The 15,773-nt window shown below is 41.8% G+C and overlaps 1 non-coding gene across 1 annotated transcript; it reads right to left on the minus strand.

Annotated features, from left to right (window-relative positions):
* Window positions 1-14,873: 14,873 nt before the first annotated feature.
* Window positions 14,874-15,007, minus strand: LOC115899445. Its single transcript, XR_004059150.1, has one exon. It is a non-coding gene; the product is annotated as a small nucleolar RNA SNORA42/SNORA80 family (small nucleolar RNA).
* Window positions 15,008-15,773: the final 766 nt, after the last annotated feature.

Genomic DNA, 15,773 nt, shown 5'->3' on the forward strand with positions numbered 1-15,773 from the left:
GGGACACCAATCACAGACTGGTGGGTTTATAGCCAAAGAACCACTTCCTTCAGTTAGTCAGAGAACTGCAAGCCTGTTCTGAATTGTGCAGTTGAAGGTGTGATGGGCTTTCAGGTAGGGAGACAGTCCCTTTAGGAAAGCCAGCGAATTCTCTTAGGAAGTTGGAGCTTTTGGGTTTGAGCTACAAAATGAACGGGCTTTAGAGTTGCTGGGACAGCCATGCCCCTACAGGGCAAGATTGGGATACTGACTCTCAGAGCAGCCCTGGGCAGCTCTATAAAGCCCACCTTTTGCTCCCCTCCACTCTGAAGAGCATGTCCCATATTCTTCCAGGTGTGCACTCACTCCTCTTTAACGCTTGCCTTTATGAGTTCTAACCCTCAGGATCTTTCCCCTGCTTCCTCAGGTAGATGCCTGAGAAATGAACCCACACAAATAACTGCTAGTTTGAGGCGCTTTTTCTTCTAAATGTATCTAATCTTCATAAGATATCCACAAAGCCATAGTGTGCCAGATCTTAGATTGTCTTTTTCAACCCCTTCTCTGTGGACAGGAAAAAGAACTCAATATAGGAGAATCACCTGCAAAACAGCACACTAGGAAGGGGTGGAGCCTGATGTGAACAGCTAGAGCCTATTTAGAGCCTGGCCTTTCACTTCTAGGGTCTTCTCTACCTGCTCCTAAAACCATACCTAGATGGGAAAAAGAGTGAATGGTCCCCCAAATACTGCCCTGCCTCACTGAGTCTATTTTTTATTTTTTATTTCCAGTCCTCTCCCCTGTATGCCAGACTCACCTATCCATCTGTCTACTTGACTATTCCTCTTGGATATGAAACCTCACATGTCTATAACTAATCTGAATCTCCCCTTCTCTCCAAACTTGCTCCTCCCACACTCTTCCTTATTTCAGTAAATGGCAAGTCTGTCCTTCCAGCCTCTCAAGCCAAACAACTTAATCATGCTTGTCTTTCTCTCACACACCATTTTCTAGCCATCAGCATATCCTTCAGGTCCACTTTCTATGTGGAACCTGATCTGTTATGACAGAGGTCACAGCCATCCTTTCCTTATATTACAATCACTTCCTAAATGGCTTTCTTGCTTCCGCATCTCCCTGCTCCCTGAAGTCAATACCCTACATAGCACCTGGGGTGGAAGGAGGACCAGGTCTCTCCCCTCTCATAATGCTTCTATGGCTCCCATGTCAGGCAAAAGCTGTGGTTCTTACCATGGCCTACAAGTCCTGCATGACACATGGCATCCTCTGGTGCTGCCTCCCACCCTCAGCCTCCACCTCATCTCCTACCAATCCCCATTCTCTCGCTCTGCTCCACTGCCCTGACCTCTGTGCTGTTCCTCAAGCTTGCCAAGCAAGGTACAGACTCAAGACCTTTGTGTGAGTCTTCCCTCTTCTGCAACTCTCTCCCCGGATGTCTAAGGCTCACCCCCTTGTTTCCTTCAGGCTCTGCTCCAACGTCACCTCGTGGAAGAGTCTTCTTGACCACCCCATAGAACATTGTAACAGTGGCCCATCTTCCCCTCACTCCCTTTCCCTTTGCTTTATTGTTCTCCAAGCCATTCACCATCTGACACATTTTATATTTACTTGTTGGCTTACTTATTTATTTTCCATCTCTGCTCTAGAACATGAACTCCATCATGGTAGGGAATTTGCTTTGTTTACTGCTGAACATTTCCCAGCATGTAGAGCAGCACCTGGCACTTACTAGATGCTCAATAAACATGTGGTGAATGTACAAAGGAGTGATTCAGCAGACACTGTGGAAAGCATTTTATGTTCATTATCTCATTTTATCCTCACAACAAACTTGTAAGATGAATATCACATTTTTCTGATGAGGAAATGAATAATCAGAATGATTCAAAACTACAAACAAAAGGTTCATAGTGCTCACTGCTGATAACTGGTAGAGTAAGGATTTGAACTCAGTTCTGATTCAATTATTTATCCATTTTTTAAAATAGAAGAAGACGTTGCAGGAATTATTCTATTATTTATTCTAATATAAAGCCATACCAGGGGGCGGAGCAAGATGGCCGAATAGGAACAGCTCCAGTCTCCAACTCCCAGCGCGAGCGACACAGAAGACCGGTGATTTCTGCATTTTCAACTGAGGTACTGGGGTCATCTCACTAGGGAGTGCCAGACAATCGGTGCTGGTCAGCTGCTGCAGCCTGACCAGTGAGAGCTGAAGCAGGGCGAGGCATCGGCTCACCTGGGAAGTGCAAGGGGGAAGGGAATCCCTTTTCCTAGCCAGGGGAACTGAGACACACAACACCTGGAAAATCGGGTAACTCCCACCCCAATACTGCGCTTTAAGCAAACGGGCACACCAGGAGAATATATCCCACACCTGGCCGGGAGGGTCCCACGCCCACGGAGCCTCCCTCATTGCTAACACAGCACTCTGCGGCGATCTAACCGCAAGGCAGCAGCGAGGCTGGGGGAGGGGAGCCCACCATTGCTGAGGCTTAAGTAGGTAAACAAAACTGCTGGGAAGCTCGAACTGGGTGGAGCTCACAACAGCTCAAGGAAACCTGCCTGTCTCTGTAGACTCCACCTCTGAGGACAGGGCACAGCTAAAAAACAACAGGGGAAGCAGCAGAGGCCTGTGCAGACGCGAACGACTCTGTCTGACAGCTTTGAAGAGAGCAGTGGATCTCCCAACACGGAGGTTGAGATCTGAGAACGGACAGACTGCCTGCTTAAGTGGGTCCCTGACCCCTGAGTAGCCTAACTGGGAGACATCCCCCACTAGGGGCAGTCTGACACCCCACACCTCACAGGGTGGAGTACACCCCTGAGAGGAAGCTTCCAAAGGAAGAATCAGACTGGTACACTCGCTGTTCAGCAATATTCTATCTTCTGCAACTTCTGCTGCTGATACCCAGGCAAACAGGGTCTGCAGTGGCCCTCAAGCAATCTCCAACAGACCTATAGCTGAGGGTCCTGACTCTCAGAAGGAAAACTATCAAACAGGAAGGACACCTATACCAAAACCCCATCAGTACGTCACCATCATCAAAGACCAGAGACAGATAAAACCACAAAGATGGGGAAAAAGCAGGGCAGAAAAGCTGGAAATTCAAAAAATAAGAGCGCATCTCCCCCTGCAAAGGAGCACAGCCCATCGCCAGCAACGGATCAAAGCTGGTCAGAGAATGACTTTGATGAGATGAGAGAAGAAGGCTTCAGTCCATCAAACTTCTCAGAACTAAAGGAGGAATTACGTACCCAGCGCAAAGAAACTAAAAATCTTGAAAAAAGAGTGGAAGAATTGACAGCTAGACTAATTAATGCAGAGAAGGTCATAAACGAAATGACAGAGATGAAAACCATGACACGAGAAATACGTGACAAATGCACAAGCTTCAGTAACCGACTCGATCAACTGGAAGAAAGAGTATCAGCGATTGAGGATCAAATGAATGAAATGAAGCGAGAAGAGAAACCAAAAGAAAAAAGAAGAAAAAGAAATGAACAAAGCCTGCAAGAAGTATGGGATTATGTAAAAAGACCAAATCTGGCCGGGCGCGGTGGCTCAAGCCTGTAATCCCAGCACTTTGGGAGGCCGAGACGGGCGGATCACGAGGTCAGGAGATCGAGACCATCCTGACTAGCACGGTGAAACCCCGTCTCTACTAAAAAATACACAAAAAACTACCCGGGCGACGTGGCGGGCGCCTGTAGTCCCAGCTACTCGGGAGGCTGAGGCAGGAGAATGGCGTGAACCCGGGAGGCGGAGCTTGCAGTGAGCTGAGATCCGGCCACTGCACTCCAGCCTGGGCGGCAGAGCGAGACTCCGTCTCAAAAAAAAAAAAAAAAAAAAAAAGACCAAATCTACGACTGATTGGGGTGCCTGAAAGTGAGGGGGAAAATGGAACCAAGTTGGAAAACACTCTTCAGGATATCATCCAGGAGAACTTCCCCAACCTAGTAGGGCAGGCCAACATTCAAATTCAGGAGATACAGAGAACGCCACAAAGATACTCCTCCAGAAGAGCAACTCCAAGACACAAAATTGCCAGATTCACCAAAGTTGAAATGAAGGAAAAAATCTTAAAGGCAGCCAGAGAGAAAGGTCGGGTTACCCACAAAGCGAAGCCCATCAGACTAACAGCAGATCTCTCGGCAGAAACTCTACAAGCCAGAAGAGAGTGGGGGCCAATATTCAACGTTCCTAAAGAAAAGAATTTTCAACCCAGAATTTCAGATCCAGCCAAACTAAGTTTCATAAGTGAAGGAGAAATAAAATCCTTTACAGATAAGCAAATGCTTAGAGATTTTGTCACCACAAGGCCTGCCTTACAAGAGACCCTGAAGGAAGCCCTAAACATGGAAAGGAACAACCGGTTCCAGCCATTGCAAAAACATGCCAAAATGTAAAGACCATCGAGGCTAGGAAGAAACTGCATCAACTAATGAGCAAAATAACCAGTTAATATCATAATGGCAGGATCAAGTTCACACATAACAATATTAACCTTAAATGTTAATGGACTAAATGCTCCAATTAAAAGACACAGACTGGCAAACTGGATAACGAGTCAAGACCCATCAGTCTGCTGTATTCAGGAGACCCATCTCACATGCAGAGACATACATAGGCTCAAAATAAAGGGATGGAGGAAGATCTACCAAGCAAATGGAGAACAAAAAAAAGCAGGGGTTGCAATCCTAGTCTCTGATAAAACAGACTTTAAACCATCAAAGATCAAAAGAGACAAAGAAGGCCATTACATAATGGTAAAGGGATCAATTCAACAGGAAGAGCTAACTCTCCTAAATATATATGCACCCAATACAGGAGCACCCAGATTCATAAAGCAAGTCCTTGGAGACTTACAAAGAGACTTAGACTCCCATACAATAATAATGGGAGACTTCAGCACTCCACTGTCAACATTAGACAGATCAACGAGACAGAAAGTTAACAAGGATATCCAGGAATTGAACTCATCTCTGCACCAAGTGGACCTAATAGACATCTATAGAACTCTCCACCCCAAATCAACAGAATATACATTCTTCTCAGCACCACATCGCACTTATTCCAAAATTGACCACATAATGGGAAGTAAAGCACTCCTCAGCAAATGTAAAAGAACAGAAATTATAACAAACTGTCTCTCAGACCACAGTGCAATCAAACTAGAACTCAGGACTAAGAAACTCAATCAAAACCGCTCAACTACATGGAAACTGAACAACCTGCTCTGGAATGACTACTGGGTACATAACGAAATGAAAGCAGAAATAAAGATGTTCTTTGAAACCAATGAGAACAAAGATACAACATACCAGAATCTCTGGGACACATTTAAAGCAGTGTGTAGAGGGAAATTTATAGCACTAAATGCCCACAAGAGAAAGCAGGAAAGATCTAAAATTGACACTCTAACATCACAATTAAAAGAACTAGAGAGGCAAGAGCAAACACATTCAAAAGCTAGCAGAAGGCAAGAAATAACTAAGATCAGAGCAGAACTGAAGGAGATAGAGACACAAAAAACCCTCCAAAAAATCAATGAATCCAGGAGTTGGTTTTTTGAAAAGATCAACAAAATTGACAGACCGCTAGCAAGACTAATAAAGAAAAGGGAGAGGAATCAAATAGACACAATTAAAAATGATAAAGGGGATATCACCACCGACCCCACAGAAATACAAACTACCATCAGAGAATACTATACAAACCTCTACGCAAATCAACTAGAAAATCTAGAAGAAATGGATAATTTCCTGGACACTTACACTCTCCCAAGACTAAACCAGGAAGAAGTTGAATCCCTGAATAGACCAACAGCAGGCTCTGAAATTGAGGCAACAATTAATAGCCTACCCACCAAAAAAAGTCCAGGAACAGATGGATTCACAGCTGAATTCTACCAGAGGTACACGGAGGAGCTGGTACCATTCCTTCTGAAACTATTCCAATCAATAGAAAAAGAGGGAATCCTCCCTAACTCATTTTATGAGGCCAACATCATCCTGATACCAAAGCCTGGCAGAGACACAACAAAAAAAGAGAATTTTAGACCAATATCCCTGATGAACATCGATGCAAAAATTCTCAATAAAATACTGGCAAACCGGATTCAGCAGCACATCAAAAAGCTTATCCACCATGATCAAGTGGGCTTCATCCCTGGGATGCAAGGCTGGTTCAACATTCGCAAATCAATAAACGTAATCCAGCATATAAACAGAACCAAAGACAAGAACCACATGATTATCTCAATAGATGCAGAAAAGGCTTTTGACAAAATTCAACAGCCCTTCATGCTAAAAACGCTCAATAAATTCGGTATTGATGGAACATACCTCAAAATAATAAGAGCTATTTATGACAAACCCACAGCTCATATCATACTGAATGGGCAAAAACTGGAAAAATTCCCTTTGAAAACTGGCACAAGACAGGGATGCCCTCTCTCACCACTCCTATTCAACATAGTGTTGGAAGTTCTGGCTAGGGCAATCAGGCAAGAGAAAGAAATCAAGGGTATCCAGTTAGAAAAAGAAGAAGTCAAATTGTTCCTGTTTGCAGATGACATGATTGTATATTTAGAAAACCCCATCATCTCAGCCCAAAATCTCCTTAAGCTGATAAACAACTTCAGCAAAGTCTCAGGATACAAAATTAATGTGCAAAAATCACAAGCATTCTTATACACCAGTAACAGACAAGCAGAGAGCCAAATCAGGAATGAACTTCCATTCACAATTGCTTCAAAGAGAATAAAATACCTAGGAATCCAACTTACAAGGGATGTAAAGGACCTCTTCAAGGAGAACTACAAACCACTGCTCAGTGAAATCAAAGAGGACACAAACAAATGGAAGAACATACCATGCTCATGGATAGGAAGAATCAGTATCGTCAAAATGGCCATACTGCCCAAGGTTATTTATAGATTCAATGCCATCCCCATCAAGCTACCAATGAGTTTCTTCACAGAATTGGAAAAAAACTGCTTTAAAGTTCATATGGAACCAAAAAAAGAGTCCGCATTGCCAAGACAATCCTAAGTCAAAAGGACAAAGCTGGAGGCATCACGCTACCTGACTTCAAACTATACTACAAGGCTACAGTAACCAAAACAGCATGGTACTGGTACCAAAACAGAGATATAGACCAATGGAACAGAACAGAGCCCTCAGAAATAATACCACACATCTACAGCCATCTGATCTTTGACAAACCTGAGAGAAACAAGAAATGGGGAAAGGATTCCCTATTTAATAAATGGTGCTGGGAAAATTGGCTAGCCATAAGTAGAAAGCTGAAACTGGACCCTTTCCTTACTCCTTATAAGAAGATTAATTCAAGATGGATTAGAGACTTAAATGTTAGACCTAATACCATAAAAACCCTAGAAGAAAATCTAGGTAGTACCATTCAGGACATAGGCATGGGCAAGGACTTCATGTCTAAAACACCAAAAGCAACGGCAGCAAAAGCCAAAATTGACAAATGGGATCTAATTAAACTAAAGAGCTTCTACACAGCAAAAGAAACTACCATCAGAGTGAACAGGCAACCTACAGAATGGGAGAAAATTTTTGCAATCTACTCATCTGACAAAGGGCTAATATCCAGAATCTACAAAGAACTCAAACAAATATACAAGAAAAAAACAAACAACCCCATCAAAAAGTGGGCAAAGGATATGAACAGACATTTCTCAAAAGAAGACATTCATACAGCCAACAGACACATGAAAAAATGCTCATCATCACTCACCATCAGAGAAATGCAAATCAAAACCACAATGAGATACCATCTCACACCAGTTAGAACGGCAATCATTAAAAAATCAGGAAACAACAGGTGTTGGAGAGGATGTGGAGAAATAGGAACACTTTTACACTGTTGGTGGGATTGTAAACTAGTTCAACCATTATGGAAAACAGTATGGCAATTCCTCAAGGATCTAGAACTAGATGTACCATATGACCCAGCCATCCCACTACTGGGTATATACCCAAAGGATTATAAATTATTCTACTACAAAGACACATGCACACGTATGTTTATTGCGGCACTATTCACAATAGCAAAGACTTGGAATCAACCCAAATGTCCATCTGTGACAGACTGGATGAAGAAAATGTGGCACATATACACCATGGAATACTATGCAGCCATAAAAAAGGATGAGTTTGCGTCCTTTGTAGGGACATGGATGCAGCTGGAAACCATCATTCTTAGCAAACTATCACAAGAAGAGAAAACCAAACACCGCATGTTCTCACTAACAGGTGGGAACTGAACAATGAGATCACTTGGACTCGGGAAGGGGAACATCACACACTGGGGCCTATCATGGGAAGGGGGGAGGGGGGAGGGATTGCATTGGGGAGTTATACATGATATAAATGATGAATTGATGGGTGCTGATGAGTTGATGGGTGCAGCACACCAACATGGCACAAGTATACATATGTAACAAACCTGCACGTTATGCACATGTACCCTAGAACTTAAAGTATAATAATAAAAATTAAAAAAAAAAACCAAACAAACAAAAAAAGCCATACCAACAGAATCAAACATATTATTCTTTCTCATAATATTTGCATTTTATTTATTTTTACTTTCTTTTGTTTTGGAGACAGGGTCTCACTGTGTTACCCAGGCTGGAGTGCACTGGCATGGTCACAGCTCACTGCAGCCTCAACCTTCTGGACTCAAGCAATCCTCCTGCCCCAACCTCCCAAGTACCTGGGACTACATTCATGCACCACTACACCAGGTAATTTTTATTTTTTGTAGAGATGGGATCTCACTATGTTGCCTAGGCTGGTCTCAACTCCTGGGCTAAAGCAATCTTCCTGCCTTGATCTCCCAAAGTGCTGGGATTATAGTTGTTAGCCACCACACCCAATGCTTGCATTTTTAAAGATAGTATGCAGAATATGGTAGTGTTGAATCCTTGATGGTGCAATTTCATACATTCAGCAGTAGACCTTCCCCAAACCTCCACACCGCTGATGAAGACATACCCAAGACTGGGTAATTTATGAAGAAAAAGAGGTTTAATGGACTCACAGTTCCACGTGGCTGGTGAGGCCTCACAATCATGGCAGAAGGTGAAAGCCACATCTTACATGACGGCAGACAAGAGAGAAAATGAGAGCCAAGTGAAAGGGGTTTCCCCTTATAAAACCATCAGCTCTCATGAGACTTATTCACCACCATGAGAACAGTATGGGGGAAACTGCCCCCATGATTCTATTATCTCCCACCAGGTCCCTCCCACAACACATGGGAATTATGGGAGCTACACTTCAAGATGAGATTTGGGTGGGGACACAGACAAACCATATTAGTGGCAGAAGCTCTCATGACAGTCATCTCACAGTCCTTTCTCACTCTGTGTTGAGGGCCACTCCTGATCAGGGGTATTTCAGAAATCCACTCAGTCAGGGTTTTTGTTCTTGGTTGCTGGATGTATTCTTGCCTCTGACAGAGGTGTGCGTCTTGGTGACCCTTGAGCTCTTGGTGGGTGGATCTCTATTTCCCATGCCCTCTCACCTCCTGGGAACCTCAGGCTTTCTCCATGGCTTCCTGCTCCCCCATCACAGAGGTCTTCATTATAGCTGAGGTGTCCCAGCTTCATCACCTGCCAGTAAAGGAAAAAGATCTCTCTGAGAGCTTAGCTTCCTGTGTATAAAATGAAAAACTCACCTCTGCTGGTCATTGAGAAAAAAGAGAGAATCCCATGATAAGAAAATGGGACTTTCTTTCAGGATGAAGAAAGTGGGAAAGAATGATGTTCCCATTCTACAATAAGGAAAAGCTGGATAAGCTACAAAGTTACAGGTTTTATGGAGCCCATGAGAGAGAGGCACCAAGTAAACCAAATTCCAGGGAGGGACGAGGCCCTCGGAAGCAAGATTGGACACATACAGTCTCTCCTTTGGCAGAGCATGGGAAAAAGACATGGTTGCCAAACAAGCGAGTAAGAAAAAGTAAACTAATATGTTAGCAAATTCTTAGGGGCCCAGGATGGGCCAGCATGTCAGCTTGGAATAGCTGGGGGCTTTAGACACAAGGAGAGCTTGTTCTCCCTGGCAAGCTCTTCATGAACCTCAAAGACTGGTGTCAGGCAGAGACTAGTGAGACCCTCCTCACTTGCAGGGGGAAGGGGGATGGTATGAGCAATGAATAGCTGGGGGACAGGCACAAACCCTGCTTACTTACTTCTCTGGACTCTTTTCTTCTATGAAGCAAAAAGCATTATGCCATTTGGGAACAGGTAGTGAGTCATTTCGAACCATGACTTTTTAGAAAATAGTAGAAGTAAAACCCATCTTTCTCTGGAGAAGGTAGGAAACCATTTCCCAGGACATGGGCAAAGAGTCATTGTTGCCTGAAGAGTAGAAGCAAAAACCCTTTACTCCTAAGGAGGGCAGGAAATCTCTTGGGTCCAGAATCCTACACTGATACCAAGAATAGAACTGCACAGCTGAGACATGGCGGTCCCTTTCCACCCAAGACTAACAACAAATACAAAACAGAGCTTCCCTGCCACAATGAGGAGTGCAGGAACATCAGTAAAGCCTCATCCCCAGTCCCAGGTGCCCAGGGTCCACCTAAGACTGAGGCCAGTCCAGGACAAGAAAACATCTCCTGCCATACCATGAGCCTAGCACTGAGTAACAAGAACTCTACTGTTGAGGATGGGAGAATAGCAGCAAGAGAGACTCCCTTCTGTGGTGTAAGCACTTAAGAACAGTGAAACGTTTAGGGGGAAGCAGAAACACCAGGAGAAACTCACTAGCACCCCAGACCCACACTAAGGAGATGGTAATGGCATCCTACTACTAGAAGAATTTTAAGCTCAAACCAGCTCAACTCCTGACTAGTCTAGCTCAACTCCCATCTCCCATTCCTACATACACACTAATGGCCTAACAGTAGAAGAGGCATTTCTATTTCCAGGTGTGCAGGACAGGTCACCAAATGACCTTGGTTAACCCAGCTCTTCCTCCTCTTGCTTGCAATTCAGTACAATGTTCTGAGAAAGCAATATGCTGAGATAAGAAGGACCTGTCCAGAATAGCTTGGGCTTTTTCCTCATTTCTCCCAGAATAGGATGTCCTACAACACTTCTGCACAGTGATCCAGGTTTCCCTTGGGGAATGAAACCCAGAATGCCATGATTTTGGAGTCTCTCAGGTTTGGTACAAAGTGGGACACATGAAGATAAGACTCCATCTGCTCTGGACAGCTTTCCTGAGCCTTGGAGGACTTGGCGCACCATGGATCCTAGGCTTCTGTTGATTCTTGCTGCCTATTGGTGAGTAACAAGTTGCTTTGTCTGACTTGTGTGTGTTTTCTATCTTGCCAGACTCATACTCTGGTAGCTGGATTTGTGCAAAACCTCCTGCCAGGTGTATGAACCTTAACAAAGTATAAATACTATTTACCTCAGTTTCTATTGTTCTTCTACACGTGATGTATAGCATTCAATAAAAAAAAATTGTAAGACAAAATTGCAAGAGAAAACAACCTATCATCAAGAGAAAAAGGAATCAACAAAACCAGAATCAGAGAAATCCAGACATTGGAACTATCAGACAGAAATTTTAACATAACTAAATAATATGTTAAAGGCTCCATGGGAAAATATAAATGCATGAACTGGAAATTTCAGCAGAAAGATGGAAATGAGAGAAAGTGTCTGCTAGAAATTAAAACCATGATATCAGGGATGAATTCCTCTCACAAGCCCATGACTAAAGTAGACACAGCTGAGAAAAGAAACAGTGAACTTGAAAGCAGGTCAATAGAAACTAATAAAACTAAAACACAAAGAGATAAATGAATGAAAAACAAAAAGATCAAAGTATTCAAAGCTATAGGACAATATCAAATGGCCTAACATGCACGTAATTTGAATCCTAGATGAAGAGAAAGAGGACAAAGTGGAAGAAATATTTAAAGACATAATAGTCCTTTAATAAAATGAAATACATGAAACAACAGATCTAAGGGTTACAGGGAACCCAGAGCGGTAGATGCACTTTTAAAACACCCAAACACGTCATTGCCAAACTGCCAAATACCAAAGATGAAGAGAAAATCTTGAAGGAAGCCAGGTAAAATAACACATATAGAGAAACAAAGATTAGAAATACAACAACCTTCTTGTAAGAAGCTGTACAAGCCAGGAAAAAAAATGAAATGATATCTTTAAAGAACTGAGGGGGAAAAAAACCCTCTCGATCAAGAATTTTGTGCCCAGAAAAAAAAAATCTCAAGAATGAAGGCAAGATAATGACTTTTTTAGACAAACAAGATCTAGGAGAATTAATTTCAGGCAGACTCGGTTCTATAAGAAATGTTAAATTGTAAGTTCTTTATGTAAAAGGAATATGATAACCAAATTGAAACTTGAATATAATCAATGAATGGAAGAGCACAAAAAAAGTAAACATTAAAATAAATATAAGAGACATTCTACTTGTTGATTGCATCATGAGATACCTGGCTAACTAAAGATAAAAATCATAACAATGCATTGTACAGTCTGTAAGATAAAGTAAAATATATGACAAAAACAGCACAAAATAATTGGAAGGAGAGATTGTAAATATACTGTTGTTTCTTATACTACATATGAACTGGTATAATACTATTGAAAGAAACATATGATAAGATAAAAATGTATATTAGCTACCCAAGGCCAACCACTGAAAAAGTTAAAAAGGAGTATAACTAAATGAACTAACAATAGATAAAAAATGAAATCAAAGAATTAACTAATACAACTGAAGGCAGGAAAAGAACAAACAAAGGAAACTAACAGCAATGTGGTAATGTAAAGCCAACCACATCAATAATTAATGTTAAATGATCTAGGACATCTGTTTTTAACCAAGACGGAATAGTAGTGACCACATTTACGCTCCTTCCAGAAACCAGGAAACTGGACAAAATATGCAAAATGATGATTTTCAGGACCCTGAACATTAGTCAACAAAGGATAGTGATTCCTGAAAGACAGAGAACCAAGTGAGACCCATGATTGCCCAGGTATAGTCCTTTGGGAGAGTTCCTGGCTCTGGTTCAGGGAAAGCAAACCCAGGAAAAGCCTAGGATACTATCTGATGAGGAGACAGAGCTGAGAGTCCAGGGAAACTAAGGTAGCTAGAGTTTTCAGTAGATAGTACCAGAAAGTCAACAACTGCAGAGGGAGAACACTGAGATCTGCAGAGGGTCCCTCACAAGTATTCTACAGGGTACTGATCAGTGTACAGGTATGAGGAAACAATCTGAGACTGAGGAAGGATTGGAGGAAACAGCACATGGCATTCACAGTGACTAGGAATAGTGCCTAATCCTACCAGCCAGGCTGGCAAACCTCACAATTCAGGTGGTATTGGGTAGAGTACTCCAAAAGATCTTCCTCAGTGTGTAGAAATAATGAGCCATAGGCTAAATATAAGTCAGGTCCCACCTAACATATCTTAAAAGCAATACCTGAAAGGATCTAACTGTGTCCAAGTAACTTAACTGCATCCCTGAACAAAGCTCAAGAACATTTATAGAAATATAAAAATATCCAGCACACAAGGTAAAATTAACAATATCTAGCATCTAGTAAAAAATTACTGAACATGAAAAGCAGGAAAATATTAACTAAAATAAGGGGGTAAATAAAAGATCTGAAAATGGCACAGAATTCATAGTGATGTTAAATTTAGCAGACAAAGGCATTAAAATAATTATTTCAAAAAATCAAGTAAAAACATGGATGAGAAATAAAAGAAACCAAAATAAAACTTACTTTAAGGATAAAAATTACGATGTCTGAAATTTAATAAAAAACAAACATTGAATGGGATTAACAACTGATTAGATATTGCAGAAGATGGATAAACTTGCTGGTGATTAATACTTTCAGATTTTTTAAGTCTAAAAATTTATTTACTTTACATTCATTTTTGAAAGATATTTTCAATGGATATAAAAGTATATCATACAGAATGCTAAACTGACATTTTTTCTTTCAGTACTTTAAAGATGTTACTCCATTGTCTTCATGCTGGCATTGTTTCTGAAGATGAATTTGCTGTTATTCTTCTCTTAGTTCTTCTGTATGTAATGTCTCCATTCCCTGTGCCCCTCATCCCCCAGATGTTTTTCCCTTTGTTACTAGCTTTGAGTAATTTGATGTTGATGGATTTGGGCGTCATTTTCTTCATGCTTCATTGAGTTTCTTGAATCTGAGAGTTTATCATTTTCATGATATTTGAAAAGTTGGGAGCCATTATTTCTTCATGTATTTTTTCTATCCCCTTCCTGGGAAACCCCTAGTACCTGTATATTATACCCATGACTTACTGATGCCCTGTATACTTTTTAAATTTTTTCTATGTTTCTTTTTTTGAGACATAGCCTCGCTCTGTCACCTAGGCTGGAGTGAATGGCATGATCTTGGCTCACTGCAACCTCTGCTTCCCACGTTCAAGCAATTCTCCTGCCTCAGCCTCCTGAGTAGCTGAGATTATAGGCACTCACCACCACAGTCAGCTAATTCGTGTATTTTTAGTAGAGATGGGCTTTCACCATGTTGGACAGGTTGGTCTCGAATTCCTGACCTTGTGATCTGCCCACCTCAGCCTCCCAAAGTGCTAGGATTATAGGCATGAACCACCATGACTGGCCTTCCTTCTGTGTTTCATTTTGGATACTTTCTATTGCTATGTCCTCAAGTTTATTAATTTTTTTCTGCAATGTCTTACCTTTTGTTAACCTATCCAGTGTAATTTTTATTTCAGAAATTATAACTTTCACCTCTAGAAGCTCAACTTGGATGTTTTTGCTTATTTGACAGTGGGCAACCCCCTTCAGTACTCACAGCCCATGGGAAGGAGGGTGGGCAATCATTCAAAGCTGAAGTTTGCACTGGCTTGGGTATGCTATAAAGCCCATAGAGAAGGGCCCCCAATGAACCCATTACCATGCTCTTGGGTTCATTTTACGTCTTTCATTTCTCTACTTAACGTGTTTAATCTTTCACCGATATTTCTGAACACATGAGATACAATTTAAGATGACCATTTTGATGCTGTTTTTCTACTTCCATCATCTATGTCAGTTCTGTGAGTTTCAATTGATATATTGTCCTCCCTGTTATGGCTCACTTTCTCCTGTATACTTCTTTATAGGTTGCTAATTTTTATAGGATCTCAGTCATTATACATTTTCTTTATTGGGTGATAGATATTTGTGAATTTCATAAATATTCTTATAAATATTCTTGAACTTTGTTCTGTAATACAGAGTTATTAGAAGAATTTGACACTTTCAGGTCTTGCTTCTAAGCTTTGTTTGGCACAACCTGAGCAATGTTTCAACTAGGGGGCTTTTTGTCCCACTACTGAGGCAATACCTTTCTGATTACACTAGCCAGTGCTCCATAAACTGAGGTTTTCCAGTCTGGCTGGTCATAACAGGCACTATTTACATTCCTGTGTGAGTTCTAGGTACTGTTCTCTCTTATCCGTTCAGAGGATCTTCTCCTCACACACCTGCACTCAACAGGACTCGGATGAATGCTTGAGGGGATTTGCTGTGGATTTCTAGGGTTTTCTTTCTCTGCAGCCCTCTCATCTCTGTTACTCTGTACTGCAAACTCTAGTCTCCTTGGCCTCCTTGAAATCCAAGGCCTCCCTCTTCAAGACAAGGAGATCAATAGTCTATGCCTGGGTTTCCTCTCCCTGTACAACCT

Source organism: Rhinopithecus roxellana, chromosome 8 (genome assembly GCF_007565055.1).
Source record: "Rhinopithecus roxellana isolate Shanxi Qingling chromosome 8, ASM756505v1, whole genome shotgun sequence".
NCBI classification, from domain to species: domain Eukaryota; kingdom Metazoa; phylum Chordata; class Mammalia; order Primates; family Cercopithecidae; genus Rhinopithecus; species Rhinopithecus roxellana.